Source organism: Castor canadensis, chromosome 13, assembly GCF_047511655.1.
Source record: "Castor canadensis chromosome 13, mCasCan1.hap1v2, whole genome shotgun sequence".
In the NCBI taxonomy this organism is placed as follows: domain Eukaryota; kingdom Metazoa; phylum Chordata; class Mammalia; order Rodentia; family Castoridae; genus Castor; species Castor canadensis.
In genome coordinates, this window is record NC_133398.1 from 66405770 (window position 1) to 66416887 (window position 11118).

Here is an 11118-nt window from a genome sequence, read left to right on the forward strand (position 1 = left end):
CTCTACTGTATTTGTTTCTTTTTAAACTATTAATCACAAACTTTCTGTTGACTTGTTATTATCAGCCCTGTGTGGAAAGAAGCCATGTTTATGTTGTGTACTGCTCTATACTCAGCCCAATGCACCACTCTTCCATAAAGAGATGTAACTATTAAATCATAACAGAAGAATTGAAGAGGCCTCTCTTACAAATTAACAACTCAAGCAGTCAAAAATAAGTATGACCAGGTGGCTCTGTGGCGCAATGGATAGCGCATTGGACTTCTAGTGACGAAAAAATAAGTATGACCAGATCAGGGGCAGTGGCTCAAGCTTTTAATCCCAGCTACTAGTGATGCAGAGATCAGGAGGATTGCAGTTCAAGACCAGCCTAGGCAAAAAGTTCACAAGACCACTTCTCAACCAATGCCTGGTTGCAGGGTTGCACGCCTGTTTTCTCAGTTACAGGGAGAAGCACAGATAGCAGGGTCATAGTTCAGGCTGACCAGGGTACAAAGTGAGAGTCTAGTACAAAGTGAGAGTCTATCTTAAATAACGAACACAAAAAAGTGGTGGAGTGGCTCAAGTGGAAGAGCATGTGCCTAGCAAGTATAAGGCCCTGAGTTCAACCCCCCAGTACCACTAAAAAAAAAGTATGACCATTTCATAGACATTAAGAAGGCTATAATGAAAGAGATGGATAATAAGTATTGGTGAAGCTGCGAAGAATTTAGGACCCATAGATATTATAGGTGGGAATGTAGAATAGTTCAGTCACCTTGGAAAATAGTCTGGTAATTCCTTAAAACATTAAACAGAATTACCAAATGATAGAAATTCCACTGTCATGTATTGTGATGGTTAACCTTATGTGTCAACTCAGCTGGGTCACAGTGCCCTGATATTTGGTCAAACATTATTCTGTATTCTGAATGTTTCTGTGAAAGTGTTTTGGGGATGAGATTAACATTTAATTTAGTGGACTTTGAGCAATGTGGATGGGCCTCATCCAATCAGTTGAAGGCCCAAATAGAACAAAGACTGACCTCTCCCCTGAGTGAAAAGGAATCCTGCCAGAAGACTGTCTTTACACTCAAACTGTAATTCTCCAGTCTGCTAACCCACAAATTTCAGACTTATCAAGTCTCCACAATCATGTGAGCCAATTTTCTAAAATAAATCTCTCTGTATGTATATATCCTGTACATTTTTTGGAGAAGTCTGATTGCTACAGATATATAACCAGAAGAAATAAAATATAGACCCATAAAAATGCTTATTCACAAAAGTTCATAGCAGCATGATTCATAAGAGCCAAAAAAAGGGAAAAAAACCCAAATGCCTATCAAATGATGAATTGATAACAAAATGTGGTATACATGAATATACATACATATGTATGTAGACACTATGGAATTATTCAGCTGTAAAAAAGAGTAAGATACTGACACATGCTACAGTGCAGATGAATCTTAAAGATACATCAGTAGAAACTGCCCATTATGACAGAAAAAAAGGCCGAAAAAAGTCTAGCTACATGTGGGACAAAATGTAGCAGAATAATATACATGAAACTAAGTCACAGAAAAGTTTTAAAGAAAATGAGTTAGAAAAATATTTGAAATAATAATGGCTATCAATTGTCTTAATTTGGTGAAAAATATCAACTCATAAAATTAAGAAGAATGATAAACTTAGGTAGGATAAATATCAAAAAAATGCTAAGCACATTGAAACCAAACACTAAAAAAAAAAACAAAGAGAAAAGTCTTAAGGACAGGGAAAATAAGATATATCATATAGAGAAGAACGATGATAATAAATGCTGGCTGACTTCTAAGCAGCAACAATTGAGGGTATAAAGTGGTGATAACATCATTTAAGTGCTGTCAACTCAATATCTGATATCCAGTGAAATATCCTTAAAAAAATGAGGGCTAAAAAACATTTTCCAATAGCCAAAAATATTCATTTCTATAAGGCTGGCACTACAAAAACAATGTTCAAAGAAGCTCTTCAAGTTGAAAGAAAATGGTATCAGATGGACAGGTGAATCAATGAACCTTACCTGAAATAATAACTGTGTGGGTAAGTATAAAAGATGATTTTTCTTTTCTTAAGTTCTATGAAAGATAACAGGCAATTTAAAATGGAAACAACATTATGTAGCATTTATTATATAAGTAGGTATAAAATAAAGGGTAATAATGGCTTAAAGATTTGGGGAATTACTATTGGCAAATTCTTACTTCTTCAGTGAAGTGGTACCATAGTACCTCTAAACAGACGGTGATAAAGTAAAGATGTATATTTTAATGCCTAGAATAAACATTTAAAATTGATACAAAGAGATATAGCTAAAAATTCAATCTAGGCATTTAAATGAAAAAAAAAATTCTCTTAAAACTAAATACATGCCAACCAAATTCCACTTCTTGCTATTTACCCAAGAGAAATGAAAGCATATGTCTACCAAACAGGATAAAACAATGATATTAGCAGCTTTAATAACTAAAAAATAGTTGAAAACTAGAAATAACGTAATTAAAAGGAGAATAAACAAAGTCTAGTTTATTTACACAATGGGATGCTGCCCAAACACTGTACTATCCCATTTATATGAACTTTAAGTGGTAGAAGTTTATGGGAGATGGAGATTAATCAAAAGAGAATACAAAGGAATTTTTTGAGTAATAGAATGTTACATAGTGATCCATTTCTAAGACACATTTAAGTGAAAATTTAACATCTGCACAGTTCACTCTTTTGTAAATTTTGCCTCAGTGAATATATATTTTTAAATCTACAAAATTCAATGAATATAATCTACTACATTAATAAGCTGAAGAGGAAAAAATCACATGATCATATCCATTGATGTAGGAAAAATATTTGACAAAATCCAGTAACTATTCATGATAAAAAATGTTGAGCAAGTTACCCAGGTACCAGTGGCTCACACCTGTAACCCTAGCTACTCAGGAGGATTGCAGTTCGAATAGGGCTAGTGGAGTGGCTCAAGGTGAAGGCTCTGAGTTCAAGACCCAGTAACGCAAAAAAAAAAAATGTTGAGCAAATTAAGAGGAATGAGGGGAATTTCTATAACTTGATAAACAACAGCTACAAAAATCTCTATATCCAACATCATGTTTGTGTTAGTCAACTTTCTATCACTACAATAAAATATTACATATAGTTAGTTTATAAAGAGAAAGAGTTAATCATAGCTTACAGTTTTAGAGGTTCTAGTCCATCATCAGGCAAATTGATTGTGTTGGATCTATGGTGAGCCACCACATCATGGTGGAAGCCAATGGTGAGGCAAACCTGCTCACCTCATCAGTCAGAAAGCAAAAGAGAGGAACAGGAAGGGTCTAGCGTCCCACACCAGCTTTCAAAGACATGCCCTCAAAGAACGAAAGACATCTCACTAGGCCCTACTTCCTAAAAAGTTCCACTTCTAAAAGTTCCATCATTTCCCAGGGCCACCCTGAGGACCAAGTTATCCACACATGGAACTTTGTGGTGGGTAGGAAGGGGGGCATTCAACATCTAAACTATAGCAATACTTAATGAAAAATTAGATTCTTTTTACTCAAAGTCTGGGAACAAGGCAAGGATGTTCTTTCTCACCAGTACTATTCAACATAGTATAGAAATCCTAGGTAATGGAATGAGACAGAAAGGTCACGGGGTTCAAGGTTAACATAAAAGTCTTAGCTGTTTGCCTATATGCCAACAATAAGCAATGGAAATTTGAAATATAAAACTCAACCCCACTTCAAATAGCACCTCCTTGGAAAATGAGACTCTTAGACGCAAATCTAATAAAATATGTACATGATCTATATGCAAAATTACAAAACTGATGAAAAGTAAGTGAATATATTGTTCAGAGATTGGAAGGCTAGATATTGTCAAGATATCAGTTTTTTCCCAATTTGATGTAAAGTTTCAATGCAATCCCAATCAAAATTCTAGAAAACCATTCTGTATATACAAACTTACTGACTTTGAGTTAGGCAAAAGACTCAAAACAACAACATAATAGAATATAAGAAAAGGTTGGAGAACTGATACTACCCAATCTCAGGACTTTCTATAAAGTTACAGAAATCAAGACAGGATGCATTAGTGAAAGAAGGGACACCTATATCAAAGGAACCAAGCAGTTAGCACAGAGACAGACTTACACAGGTATAGTCAACTGGAGTGAAGGCAATTCAATGAAGAAAAGACAGTCTCTTTAACAGTTTGACTTCCATATGCAAGAAGGAGAGGAAGGATTTAGATATGGGTCTTATACCAGGTACAAAAATAAACTCAAAATGGATTGTAGACCTAAGTGTAAAACTCAAAATCACAATAAAAGGAAATGAGCTATCAAATCACTAAGAGACAGAGATGAATCTGAAATGCATATTGTGAAGTGAAAGAAGCCAGTCTGCGATGCTATATACGGTATGATGCCAGTTTCATGGCATTCTGGGAAAGGTAACACTATAGAAAAAACAGAAAAAGAACATTAGTTCACAGTAGTTCAAGGTGAGAGGAAGGAAGTTAGTCTAGGTGAAGCACTGGAGATTTTATTTGGGCACTGAAATTATTCTGCATGGTACTATGATTGTGGCTACATGACATAGTAAGTTTATTAAAAGTCATTGAACTATACAGCACAAAAGCCCATGTGTGGAAGGATTGGTCCCCAGTCCACGGTGATATTAGAAGTAGTAGAACATTCAGGTGGTGGGGCCTAGTGGAAGAAAGTGAGGTCATGGAAGCATGCCCTTGAAGGGGGTATAGGACCTGGCTTCTCCTTTTCCTCTCTGCTTCCTACCCCCCATGAAGTGAGTAGCTCCTTGACCACAGACTCCCACCACAAGGCACTGCCTTGCCATAGGCCTACAAGCAGTGAGTCACCTACCATGGACTGAAAACTCAAAAACTCCAAGCCAAAATAAGCCTTTCCTCCTAATAAGTTATCTCAGACATTTTGTCACAGTGACAGAAAGGTGATTAACAATTATGTAAATTATAAAAATCATTAAGGAGGTCAAGAGAATCCCAGAATGGAAAAAGTGACAAAACACTCTAACCAAATATATGAAAGAACTTCACCAAAGTGGGTGTGTGAAAAAAGTACTTATCCAAGTAACTTTAGAAATGAGTGGATCTGTGAAATTTAAAGAAAAGAAACTGCACATAAGCACTAAACTTTAGTTGATAATTTTTTTCCCACAGAAGTATGGGCTTGGCCCCTGTGTGGTGCTATTGGTAGGTAGATGGTGAAACATTTAGGGGGTGGGGACTAATGAGAGGAAATTAAATGACTGGGGCCATACCTTTGAAGGGAACAGTTGAAACCTATCCCTTCCTCCCCCCTTTCTTCCTCCCTTTTCTCTCTTCCAAGTTATGAGGTGAGCTATATTATTCCAACACACATTCCAGCCACAGGCCCAAATGATCTTGGACCAAAACCTCTACAACTGTGAGCCAAAATAAACCTTTTCCCTTTATAAGTTGATTAGCTCAGGTATTGTTATAGTGATACAAAACTGACTAACATAGCAATATTCAAGACAGACACTACAGAAATCAGGTTTTCCTATACAAATAATAACCAATCAGAACATAAAACAGCATCAATTCTTAGATTCAGGATAGGTCAAAATATTTATATGCTTTTAAAAATTAATATTTGAAATGAAGGCATTAAAATCTTTCTTCCCTCAACATCACCACAAAAATCTCTCCCACATGGCATATTAATTTATCATGACCTCAGTGGAATTAGTTTATTTGACTATTTTCCCTTTTCATAGAGTCCCTAACAGTATTCATTTTGTAGCATATTCTTGGTATCAAATTTATTTGTGCATGTATCATATTTCCTCTACACAATAAGTATCTTCCTCTCCACAGTTATCTTGGGTGCCAAAAGCACACAGGAATATTCATTTTAATACAGCAAAGAGAACATGGGACAGAAAGAAGGAAAAGGAGAATAAATTAAAGAGGGTAAGAAAAGGCTGGTGGAGACAATAATGAGTCTCTCTTACTCACTCTTTTTCATAGGTAAAACCTCCTTGTTTGAATACCTTGCATTTCAATGTGCTAAAAATTCTAGAGCAGAGTATTAACTATTGAAGGAACTGTCAGCGAAAATACAAGAAAATATCATCCATATGAACAGCTGAACTCTGAATTATTTCTGATTCTTTGTAGGATTTGAATTTATTTTTTCCTTTCCCATCTTCTATAAATGTTTCCAAATATCCTTTTCTCTTTCCTTGACCTCGTTTCAACTTGGCTTTTCTTCTCTTCTGTTTTCCTCTCCTCCTTTCTCCTGTCTCTCCTAAAACTAGAAAGTTCTTCCTTCTCTTTCATTAAGCTAGGGACTGGCCTGGGGCCAGCATGACTGAGGAGGCCTTGGGTGCTGTGTCTAACTCAGTCATGTTGTCTGTGGTGTGGGAATGAAATAGAGCTAGGTTGAAATCAGCTTCCATGTCTGCAAGCTCTAGGCCTCAGTGTTCTCACGAGGAAAATGTGGACCATAATAGCAGCTCCCACAGAAGGTTGTATGTGTTAAATGAGATGACATTGGTACAACGCCCAGTTGAAAGGAGGTTCTCTGCAAATGACACTCATCAGATCAGGAAACTATGTTTAATAAACAAGGAAGGGACTAGGAAAGCCTATTTCTCCTTCCTCTCCCTCCTCGTGCTCCCCCTTCTTTGTTTGCCTGGTTCTGGGGACCAAACCCAGGGCTTCATGCATGCTAAGCAAGTGCTCTTCCATTGATCTACATCCCTAGTCCTGTAATTTAAATCTTAATATCCAATTTAGCCATCAAATTAAAATCAAGGACATTGACATGATAGTTTTTACTTTATATATTTAATTTTATAATTTATTCCAGAAAATTTATCTAAGCAATAACCTTATGCTTGGAACAAAAATCTCAAAAAGGAAAATGTTCAGAGAAAATGTTCTGAGACCAAAACTCCAGTGAAACTAACACACCCAGATTACTCACGGGCTTCTCAAGAGAACTGAAAATCTGATGATGTCCTTCCCTTTCTTGCTCACTTCAATGTCAACATGTTTCCAAATTCTCAGAAAATAACAGAAGTTCTTATTTTTCATACAATAAGTGCATATAAAACCCCCAAACTCATGGAGGTACTGTGGAGGAGGAGGAGGAAGGACTTTTACCTCATCAGTGAATTTTCTAGACATTTTATATCTGTGCTGCATAAAAAATAGAAATGCCTAACTGTAGACAATTTATTTCCAGTGGAAAAGAATTATAATTCATTTGGAATGTGTCTTCAAAGCAAGCACAGACATTTTTAAGAATCATATTCACCTTATATTGTTATTACTATATTTATAATCATTCATCTGATTTAAAAAAATTCAAAGAGGGCAAGTTTCACTATGGTGCTTTACTTCAGTCTGCTGTTGTTCAGCCTTGGCCATATCTAATTTCAGTGTTAGTGAATCTCCTGCACTTTAAGTAATAAAGAGAACACATTCCAGATACCACTAAAGAAATTTCATCATTCTTCCTGTTAGTGTGAGTCATAGCAGAGAATTTGATGCTTTACAAGAAGAAACCACAGTCCATTAATAAGCACTCTAAGATTCTATGCTCAAGAGAATCAATTCAGCAACAAAGTTTTCTATAATTATTTCTTGGAGCACCTACTATGTACTAGCTTTTGTTTCAGATTTTTTGGTACTATTTTTTAAATGCAGGAAATAATGACTGATCTTAAGTGTTTAACCTACTATTTTATTTATAAAGAAAACCACATTTTTTATAAATCCTCTGATGTTGAGACTTCAAAAAAAAAAAAAAGCAATCCAAAATACCTCAGTTTTCATTTGCCTTTAGAATAAAGATAAAAGATATTAATATCTAGATTTCACCAGCTCCAAAGCCTCCCAATCTGCTTGACCACAGGAAGTCTTTCAGCATGTCTCCTTCAAAGCTATTTCCTGGAGTCTGCAAAGGTGCCTACAAACACTCTCCCCTGCCAAAAAAAATCACGGACATATGCTAATGAACTTACTTGGGAAGAAAAGTAGTTTGAGTCTTGATATGTGAAGTGGTTAGTACAAACTGCTCTTTCATTTGCTACTTTATTAAGCAGTTTCAGCAGTAACAGTACATCCAAAGGTCACACCATTCTCTCAGCAATGGACATTTATTTAGCCAAAAATGACCTTGAAAAAGAGACGGGTACTGTCTAACCACAGGGATTGTCAGGATCCAAGTCTCCTGTTCTAGGTAGTTTCTTGTCTGCCTTGCCAATCAGTGCCTGACCATCTCATAGAATCACCTGAGCCCCAACTCCAATTCAGCTAAGATGTTCTGTTATACCAGCCAACACTGGGAATATCACTCTCAGGTAAGTGTTAAATAATGGACCACTAAGACAGTAAGCACACTGACAATATAAAACGCCTCCTGGAATCCAACTGATATTTTCACCTGTCAGTAACCCAATCAAGGGGGAAGTATATGACAAAGCTATTTAAAAGGATCAGCACGAGAGAAAATTCTTATTAAGTCTTCAAAAATTAATGTCATACATGCAGTTTTATTTTCTAATACAGAGATTAGAATATTTTATTTCAGTATATTATGTGCCCAGAGTCAGAAAGAAAGCAACAATAGACTGGAAATGATCTTCCTAAGTGATCTTAGGGACCGAGTGTAGCAATTTAAACATAATTCAATTCCCAAAGGGATGAAGTCCTGGAAAGCCAGAGGAGCATCAGAGATAACATTTTCTGAGCAGGTTTAATGAGCCACACATGTGCTAGGTGACTTACATGCTTTGTCTCATATGATCAAACAATGCTTTGAGGTAGGTGCTATCATGATGTCCATTATACACACAGAAAACCGATTCAACTATGATATATTGGAAGAACTTCCATAGATGTCACAATGTACCCCCAGAACAACAATAATAAAATGAATAAATAAATAATTCTTTTTAAAAAGGAAATGTCCCATGATTCTCAACTAGTAAGAAGAGCTGAGTCATGAACATCAGGCACCTGAGACTCACTATTCTCCCCGTGGGCTTTGTTTTGGGGGTTGGATATTGCTAAGTTAGCCAAGTTCTGTTCTTAAAGGGTCTCAACCTTACCATCTTGCCTGAGATGGGGAAATGAAACCTATTTCCCAAGATGAGGTAAGGACTCTCTGAAATAACATTTGTAAGGACCCCAATGCAGCATTGTCATCGTGTGAGAGGGGGATGTCCCTGCTGCAGAATCTAGCTCCAGGGCACAGGGCAATGCCATGTGGAAAGAAGGTTAGCACTATTACCAGATGCAGTGATAAGTGATTTGGGGAAGAAAAGAATGGAGCACTGTAATCACACCACTGACCTCAAGCCATCAGTGACTTCTGAAAAGGACATTTCCACACACTGGGCTTATTTTAATTCTTAGCCAGACCATTTGTTGCCTTTGTCTAAAACTGCCTAAATTGGGAGAACAGTACTTATCTTCTTAATTTTTTGTCATTAAATTTGTCTCGACAACCAAAGTTGAGTTTTTCTATAATGCACTCTTGCTTCTTACTATAATCTCTCAGAACATTTTTCCTCTGATTTTTGGGTGTTATCATATTCTCTCTTTTTTAACATAGTCACAGAAGTAACGTCTATTTCTTTCTTTGCTCAGCCTGACTCCATGAATGAGAAACCAACGTAACACATAATCTTATGATATTAACTCTGCACGTCATAATTTGTCAGTACTTAGGCAAAATCCTCATGAAATATTTGGCGTAGTCCTCTGATTCTATTTGCTTCACAGCTGCAGTCTTGTTTGCTCCAACATGAAAAATCTGTTTTAAAACATAGTAACAGTTTAGTCTCCTAAGTAAACAGACACATTCACCTCTCCACTCATCCCTCTCTTCATGTGGCTCTGAGCAGGTGCCACAGTGCAGAGATCGTGGAAATCAGTGGGGTAGGCTGTCAATGGGCTTTCTCGAAATACTCTTACAATGAACCATTAATGATTTCTACAAAGACCCCCTTTGTACCTTTTCCCTGGTAGAAAGAAAAGAGATGAGGTCTTGGGAAGGAAAGACAAAATGCTGTCTTCCCTAAAGTAGCAGTTACCAAAACCTTGTATCCAAATGCACCAGAATCCTTGGCAAGCTTGTTAAATGCAGATTCCTGGGCCCTTAACTAAATGCTTACATCAGGTAGATAATCTAATTTGGTAGGTCTGGGATAGGACTTAAAAATCTGCATATTCTTCCTGTTAATTTTAATGATGAATAGCATACATATGAAAAATGTAAAATAGTAAGCATAACAGTTTAAAGAATTTACACAAATGACTATACTCAGAAAACTGATAAAATCAAGATATAACATAGCACCCCAGAATCCCTTTTCTGTTCTTTTTCCAGACTCTGCCTCTTTGCCCAAGGTTAGCCAATATCTTGACTACTAATAGCATAGACTGGTTCGGGGGTTTTGCCACCCAGAACTTCATATTAACTGAATTTTACAATATGCATCTGTCTGTTTGGCTTTTTTTGCTCAACATTGTGAAATTTATGTTGTCACTGTGTTTGTGGTTTGTTCATTCTCATCACTGTAACTATGATGAACATTTAGGTTTTCCAATTATGGATGTTACAAATAGTAGTGTTACAATGAAGATTCCTACATGTTTTTGGTGCAAATGTATATGTCTCTTTTTAAAAATTTTTGGTAGTCCTGAGGCTTGAACTCAGGGCCTTTCACTTGCTAGACACTTACTAGGCACTCTACCACTTGAGCCACTCCTTCAGCCCTTTTTTGTGTTGGGTATTTTGGAGATAGGGTCTTGAGAACTATTTGCCTGGGATGGCCTCAAACCTTGATCCTCCTGATTTCTGCCTTTCAAGTAGCTAGGATTATAGGCCTAAGCCACTGGCACCTGGCTTATGTGTGCCTCTTGGTTGGGGCAAATCTAGGAATAAATTTGCTGGGTCAAAGAACAGGCACATGTTAGCCTTAGTAGACACTGCCAAATAGGTTACAATATGGTCATACGAAGTCTAACTTTTTAACTAGTGTAAATTCATTGTACAAAGGGGTTACACTGTGATAT

General features: G+C 36.7%; 1 protein-coding gene across 1 annotated transcript in view; it reads right to left on the reverse strand.

The window, feature by feature from the left end:
• Positions 1-1691: 1691 nt before the first annotated feature.
• Rcl1 (RNA terminal phosphate cyclase like 1) overlaps positions 1692-11118 on the reverse strand; it is a 109529-nt gene continuing 100102 nt past the window's right edge. The window contains exon 11 of the transcript XR_012440456.1: positions 1692-9853. The gene's annotated coding sequence lies outside the window, so the exon portion shown is untranslated. The remainder of the gene's footprint in view (positions 9854-11118) is intronic.